Source organism: Octodon degus, unplaced genomic scaffold, assembly GCF_000260255.1.
Source record: "Octodon degus isolate 3935 unplaced genomic scaffold, OctDeg1.0 scaffold00085, whole genome shotgun sequence".
Lineage (NCBI taxonomy): Eukaryota > Metazoa > Chordata > Mammalia > Rodentia > Octodontidae > Octodon > Octodon degus.
The window spans coordinates 10,619,270-10,626,024 of record NW_004524661.1 but is presented as its reverse complement, the minus strand read 5'-3'; the positions used below and the strand labels follow the sequence as shown (position 1 = coordinate 10,626,024).

The window sequence follows — 6,755 nt, the reverse complement described above, 5'->3', positions numbered from 1 at the left end:
AGGTGATGAGATTGTGCAGGCACGGATTCCATCAGTGAACTGATTCATTAATAAGTTCATTAACTGATTAGGCAGAGAAAGAAGTTGGACCTTATTGAATAAGCATGTCATAGGCGTGTGACACTGTAGGACTCACTGGCCCACCCCTTTCTTTCTTGCTGTTTCCTGGGTTCCATGAGGTAAGCAGCTTTGCTCTCCAGGCCTCCTGCCACGAAGCCTCACTTCAGGCTCAGAAAAGCAGCTGCTCAACCACAGACTGAAACCTTTGAAACTGTGGCCCAGATAAATCTTTCTTAAGTTGATTTTCCCAGGTATCTTATGATAAAGACAAAAACCTTTCTAACACAATTGCTAAAGTTTAGATGCAAAATGTCCCCAAAAGTCTCATGCATTCAGAGGTGAGGCCATTGGAAGGGTCATGGGGTACCGTACTCTTATGTGGATCAGTTTATTAAGTCCACAGCTGTGTGCACTTCGGGGAGAAGGGACCTGTGTTAAGCTGGGTCACTGGAAGCATGATCTGGAGGAAGATACTCTTGTCTCTGACTCTTCCATCCTTCTCTGCTACGTGGTTGCCAAGGATGAGCAGCTGTCCTTCACCCAGGCCTTTCCCCTATGCCACACATGCCTCAGAGCTGGACAATTTTGGAGTTAACCCACTGGAAACTAAGAGGTAAATGAACTTTTACTCCTTTAAGTTATACATGGTGCATTTTTTTGTTGCAGCACAAAAATGACCAATCCAACAACAGAGAGTTGCAACAGAAACCAAGTACAGAAACTTGAGCCTAGACCCAGGCCACAGCATAGTTGGAGTCTTTGCAGTTTTTCTCTTCCCATTTTTTTTTGAATCAATACTGTTTTCATAGCTCTCTGAGAACACTTGTCCATAAGTGATGAAAGGTTGAGGACCTCTGTCTAACATCATACATTAATGTGAGGAGGGTAGAAAACTTTGGAGTAAAATACCAAGTACTATGACTCAGTGTTCTTGGTTTGTATTATTAAGGATGTGTCTGGGCACACAGAATCACACAATAATTATTCATTATTTCTCCTTGCATGTCAGCTATTTCTGGTCTCAGCCTTTGTTTTAGAGCTGACCTGGAAAACAATCTAAATCTCTGAAAACCAGAGACCAGATGCTAAAATCTGAGCTGTGTCTCCAGGGAACAGAATTCTCCCTGAGGGAGCATCCAAACCTGAATCTTGGGAACTGTCCTCTATAAAGGAACATGAACCAAAATATCATCAACAGAAAACAAGCACACAGCACTTACTTGAATTTTTCCAAGAAAGGAGAGCTAGAAAACATTTTTTATTCCATTAAAAATAGCAGCTCTGTAATTCAGAGTCCTATTAGTTTCAGGTAGAAAATTACATTATTTATGACTCATGGTCATCTTAGGTTTCTGTAATGAGGAAAGTATGAAAGCTGAGCTCCAACCCTTCAGGTCTTCAAGGTTAAAGAGAGTAGTAAAAGGATGTATCTAGATCACCTATGACCTTACAATAAATCACTCTTATCTTCCTGATCGATCCACAGATCTCACTGCACCATCTTGCAGCAACCTTTCATGTCCCTATTTCTTAGACCACCTATCTGCTTCCCAGCTTGTCTCTTTCTCTTTCTGTTCAACACTGTAGTACAGGGACCACCTAGTGTCCCTGAGAATTGCTCCTATCTTTTCAGGCCAGGGAGAGTCTTGCTTGCCCATTGCAGCTTTCTCTGGAGGCTGTTGTTTAGCAAGAGCTTGCCCTTTCTCCTTCTACAGTGCTCTAGGAAAGCAACGCTTCATTGCATCACTCACAGGTTTAGCTCCTGGGTTGAGCTGCAACGTGTTATGTGATGGTTAGAAATTTCATCCTTCAGCTTGCTGGTCAGCAGCACCTTGGAGAAGAGCAATAATGAGTGGACAGCTAGAAGTGTTTAGAGAAACAAAAGAAGGATCCAGAACAACAGATACAGGGGCATACAATGGCACAAAACTGTGAGGTCCTTGAAGGGGAGGACTTCTGTCCATCTTTCTTTACTATTACTTTCCTATTGCTTTGTTCCTGGTGAATAATAGAAGTTTGAGAGGCATTCATTGGTTTTCATGGGTTTTGGAAATCAGAAATTATTTGCTGTAGTTTATTACTGGCAATTTGAACAGTGAAAATGTGTTAATGGGTTGGAACATTTGTGGGTTAGTTATTTATTTCTCCACTGATAAAATTGCCTTCAGTTAAGGTCCTTAACAGAGATTTCTTGCAGCACACAGAATTTTTAAATGTTACTTATTATTAATTATAATAATCATTTTTACCCCACATGCTTTTTTTCTGTTGGTTTTCTGTTGTTTTAAAAGATAATACAAAATGATAATAAAAACTTTAGAAATGATATAGTATATCACTAAACAGAATAATATGAATTTGACAATGGTTGTTGTATTTCACAGTGTTGTCTTGAAGTTAGTTGCATAGATTATCAGACATATACACACAAAATTGAAAAAAATATAAAAGAAAGAAGAGAAAAGAATGATAAGCATTATCATTTCAATAGAGCAACAGAAATCAGCAGTGCAATTACGCAGGACATCTTGCTTACATGCTTTAATATGCTTGTTTTGTGGAGTGCTGGGGATCAAACACAGGGCTTCGTGGTAGCCAGGAAGGAAGTTATGTTGCTGAGCTATCTTCCCGGCCACTTTAATGTGACCTTCATTCTATAATTCTTATTATGATTCTAAGAAACATTTCATCGTAAACCTCAACTTGCATAGGAGGACATGGAATACTTATAGAACATGTAAAACATTCTGAAGATCATAGAATTAGGAAGAGATGAAATTAGGACTTGAAAGCAGACTGCTTTGACTTCAAGGTATATGCTTCTAAATTTAATGACTGCTGACATTTTTCCATATATAGTATGTATTTTATTCATCCGTACATTTGTGTCTATGATGAATCATTTGCAAGTTGCAGACATTAAAATGCTTCCTTCTATGTTTGTGACTGATTCTTGATCCAATGCTGGGATTGCAAGTGTGAGTGCTACACCCTGGCCCTGGGGTGGGTAATTTGCATTGCGCTGTAAGGAGGGGAGAGAGGCCACCTAGCTGCTTGAGCTTTGGCCACCCCCTTTGCTCTCTGCTCTTTGTGGCAACCATCAATGGTTGCTCTCTTCCATTTGCCCTCCACTAATTTTGAACTAAATAAGCCTTTCCACCTCCATCTTGAGTGTTAGGTATTTTGTTCCAGCAACAAGAGAATAGTAACTGAGACAATGGTCCTACAACTAAAAACTAACAATTATTCTTTAATATCATTCCAATGTAGTCTATATTTAAATTTTCTCTCTGGTTTCATTTAATTCAGAGTAATTCCTATTTTTTTTTCATTTAAATGATACTGACTTGTGATGTTGTGACGCAGAATGTCTCCACTCTGCATAAATCTCTGTTCTCTGTGACATAAACTCATTTGTCTATGTCCTGTCCTTCTAGAAAATGAGAGGATAAATCCAAAGACTTGATTAGATCATGCTTGTGCTTTTAAGCAAGAATATTTCATAGGATATAGTATTATATATATCACCTGGCACATACAGGAGGATGCTTACTGTTGTCTCACTGTTAATCTTGTTTGCTTTGAACATTTGGGTGGAGTGGTGAGCACCCTATTTCACATTGGTTTGGATCCAAGTTTATTTTACTTACTTTTTCAAATTAACAGATGGGCAGGAGGCTAGAAGAAGGTGACGTAACAAGAATTAAGATGTGTTAGGTACATGTACCAGTTCTCCATGATGTGCTCAATCATTGCTTGCTGCAAATGTACTAATACAAATAAATGTTAAATACAAATAAATGATTTAAATATGGAAAAATATATGAATGACCATGGATGTGAAAAGCAAAAACAAACAAACCAAAGCAATAAAGTGAAATGATCTATAAGGCAGTACTTTGGAAAGTTGGAAATATCCTGTTCTCTGATAATGTTCCAATTAGCAGGCTTGATAGACTTGGTCTGAATCAATGAAATTAAAGGTGCAAAATTGTGATATCATATTTCAGGTGCTACTTCCACAATTGCTAGTTATATTCTTGTGCTTTCTGAGCCTCCTGTGAGCCATAAAAATAAAGCATACGTTTTCTTGGTTCATGGAATATATAACATGAAGCCTTCTAGGCAAAAGTAAGCATCAGTGGTCTGCTTATCCATCTGGGCTCCTGCTTTTGCTTAATTTGTGTCCTCAATAGTCCTTCCTTTCTTGGGCATCAGTAGGCTTAAGTGGGCTTGAGATACTTTTAAGTTTTATCTAGAATATTCAGAGTAAATGTAAGCATTTTTAAATCTATGATCCTATTTGTCTTTATTCTATGTGACTGAACAAGTTACCCTTTTTACTTTTGCATTTTCTTCTATTCAGATATTATATATTCTACATATTTTAAAGTTCTGACATGAGAATTTGACTGAAAGTTGAAGTTACTGTGCTTTCTTTTTCCTCATGGAGAATACAAGGATGAATGTTTCTACGTGTTTTTTTTTATTTATAATGCTTTGATTTTACCATGTTTTCTCTTCCACTGGGAATCACTTACATTAACAGTCATACAGTGTTAAAATCTTATAGAGTTGCATCTCCCAAAATTGTATCTCCATAAATTCTTACATTGAAGACCTAAGCACCAGTGTTACTATATTTGGACACATGTCCTTTCTAAAGGTTATCAGAGTTAAACAAAGTCACAGGTTGGAACCTCTGATTCAATGAGACTAGTGTCCTCATAAGAAGTAGAAGAGATTTGAGGAATGCCTGTGCACAGAGAAAAAGCCACATGAGGATACATGGAGAAGGAGAGAAGAGGGCAGGAGGGAGGTCCCATCTGTAACCCCCTCTCCTGAAGCCTTAATCTAGTAATTCTGGTGCTTTGCTACGGTTGTGCTCACCCGCGAGCATGGTCCATACTGCCCACATGTCCACAGTCAACTTGCTACTTTCACTTATTCTTTCCTTCTGAGTTTGCCTTCTACTGAGTGTATTTTTAATTTTCTTTTTCTTTTTAAATAAAATCTCCGTCCTGTCTTTTATTCTTGGCCGAATAGGTCTTTATTTTTTTCTTCGTTCTAGAACAAAATTTTAACTGAATAATGATCATCAATAATTGCTTTTATTAACATTTTAATTTTATTTCAGTTTTATAGGAATGTGTTGGTCTCTCCGGCTAACCTGGGGTGGGAAAGAGAAAAAGATAGACAAGAGACAAGAGATGTGTCTTGTGGAGGCCTTTCTACCAGACAGTAAAAGAAGGATGGACAACAATAGGGGTGCTTATTTATACCTTTGCAAAGCTAGTATCCTGAGATACAAGGTTGCTTAGTGACAAATGACTAAAATTGTCCAGGCAGGTTATTCTTTTCAAGACGGAGGTGGCTTGACTGCTGTAGGCACTGTGGCCTTGTGTTGCTCTCACACATAGGACCTATTTTCAGCTTCAGCTGCTATCCATAGAGTTTACTGTGAGCACCATTTTTGCTACTAAAATTTTATTAAAGATATGAGCGGTGGTTTTAAAAGCATCTCATTGACTATTTATTGCATTTGTAGTCAGCATGTCCAGTGTTTTATTTTTCTTCTATTATTTTCTGTATGTTTTCTGAATCTGAGGACTCTTGTATTCAGTCAGTTACAGGAAATTCTCAGTAGTATAGTAATCTTCAATATACTACCTTTCCCTATTTTTTGATTCACTTCTTTGGATTGAAAATATAATTAAAAATATATTAGTCCTTATTCTATCTTCAATATCTCCGACCTTTTCTTCCAAGTGTCTATTTATAAATATTCGTTCCTACGTAATTTCTTCATATATATAGTGGAGTAAGTCTCTCCTCAGTGATTTTATTTTTTTCCGGAAGGTTAATGGAATTCTTCTCCAGTGTTTCACCTTTTCATGATTTCTGACAGTCTTTTTTGATTAGACCTTATGTCTTTGATTTTCCTTTAGAAAATATAATCATTTCAAGCATATCTTATCTGATAGCTTTATTAGCTAAAGCTTTGTATGATTGTTGTGTAATGATTCTCTTCATTGTCTGTTGTTTCCTTGAGTGTTCTGCAGCTTTGTGTTTTGTATGCTTTCCTTTAGCAAATTTTTCTTTCTTTCTTTTTTTTTTAACTTTTCTTATTGCTGAGACAAAATACCTGACACCCAAAGTTAAAGAGGAAAGGCTTATTTGACTCACAGTTTGTAGAGGTTTCAACTTGTAGTTGGCTGGCTCCTAGTCAGGGTGGCATAGCACACAGGCATCAGAGAGAGGTTCATGGTAGGCAGAAGGCCACAAGGCACCGAGCAGTAAGTGACAAGTGACAACCTGCTGTTTCCCTTTATGCTCTACTCAGACCGTCTGTCTGACCAGGTAGCAGTCACAGTCATGGTGGGGCACCCTTAATCTCGCCCCGAATTGCGCCAACTAGTGGCTTACTTTAGTAGTCACACACTGTCGATCCCAGTATCCACATTTAATTCCTGTATCACATACTCTGCATCCAGCCACTTTTGCAAAGGCCAACCTATCACCAGATGGGGCTTTTCAAGGTATCGCAACACAAGCCATAACAGAAAGCCTTCATCTGTGGTAACTCACATTGGAAGAAGAAAGTTTATATTTACTTCTTCCCAATAGCTTCTATGGTTATCTTTACTCCATTAACCTTATTTTCCATTTTTGGAAGCACTCGTATACAGTAAGTC

General features: G+C 37.9%; 1 pseudogene; it reads left to right on the top strand.

Annotated features, from left to right (window-relative positions):
- The first annotated feature begins 418 nt into the window (after positions 1-418).
- LOC105742941 overlaps positions 419-6,755 on the top strand; it is an 8,593-nt pseudogene continuing 2,256 nt past the window's right edge.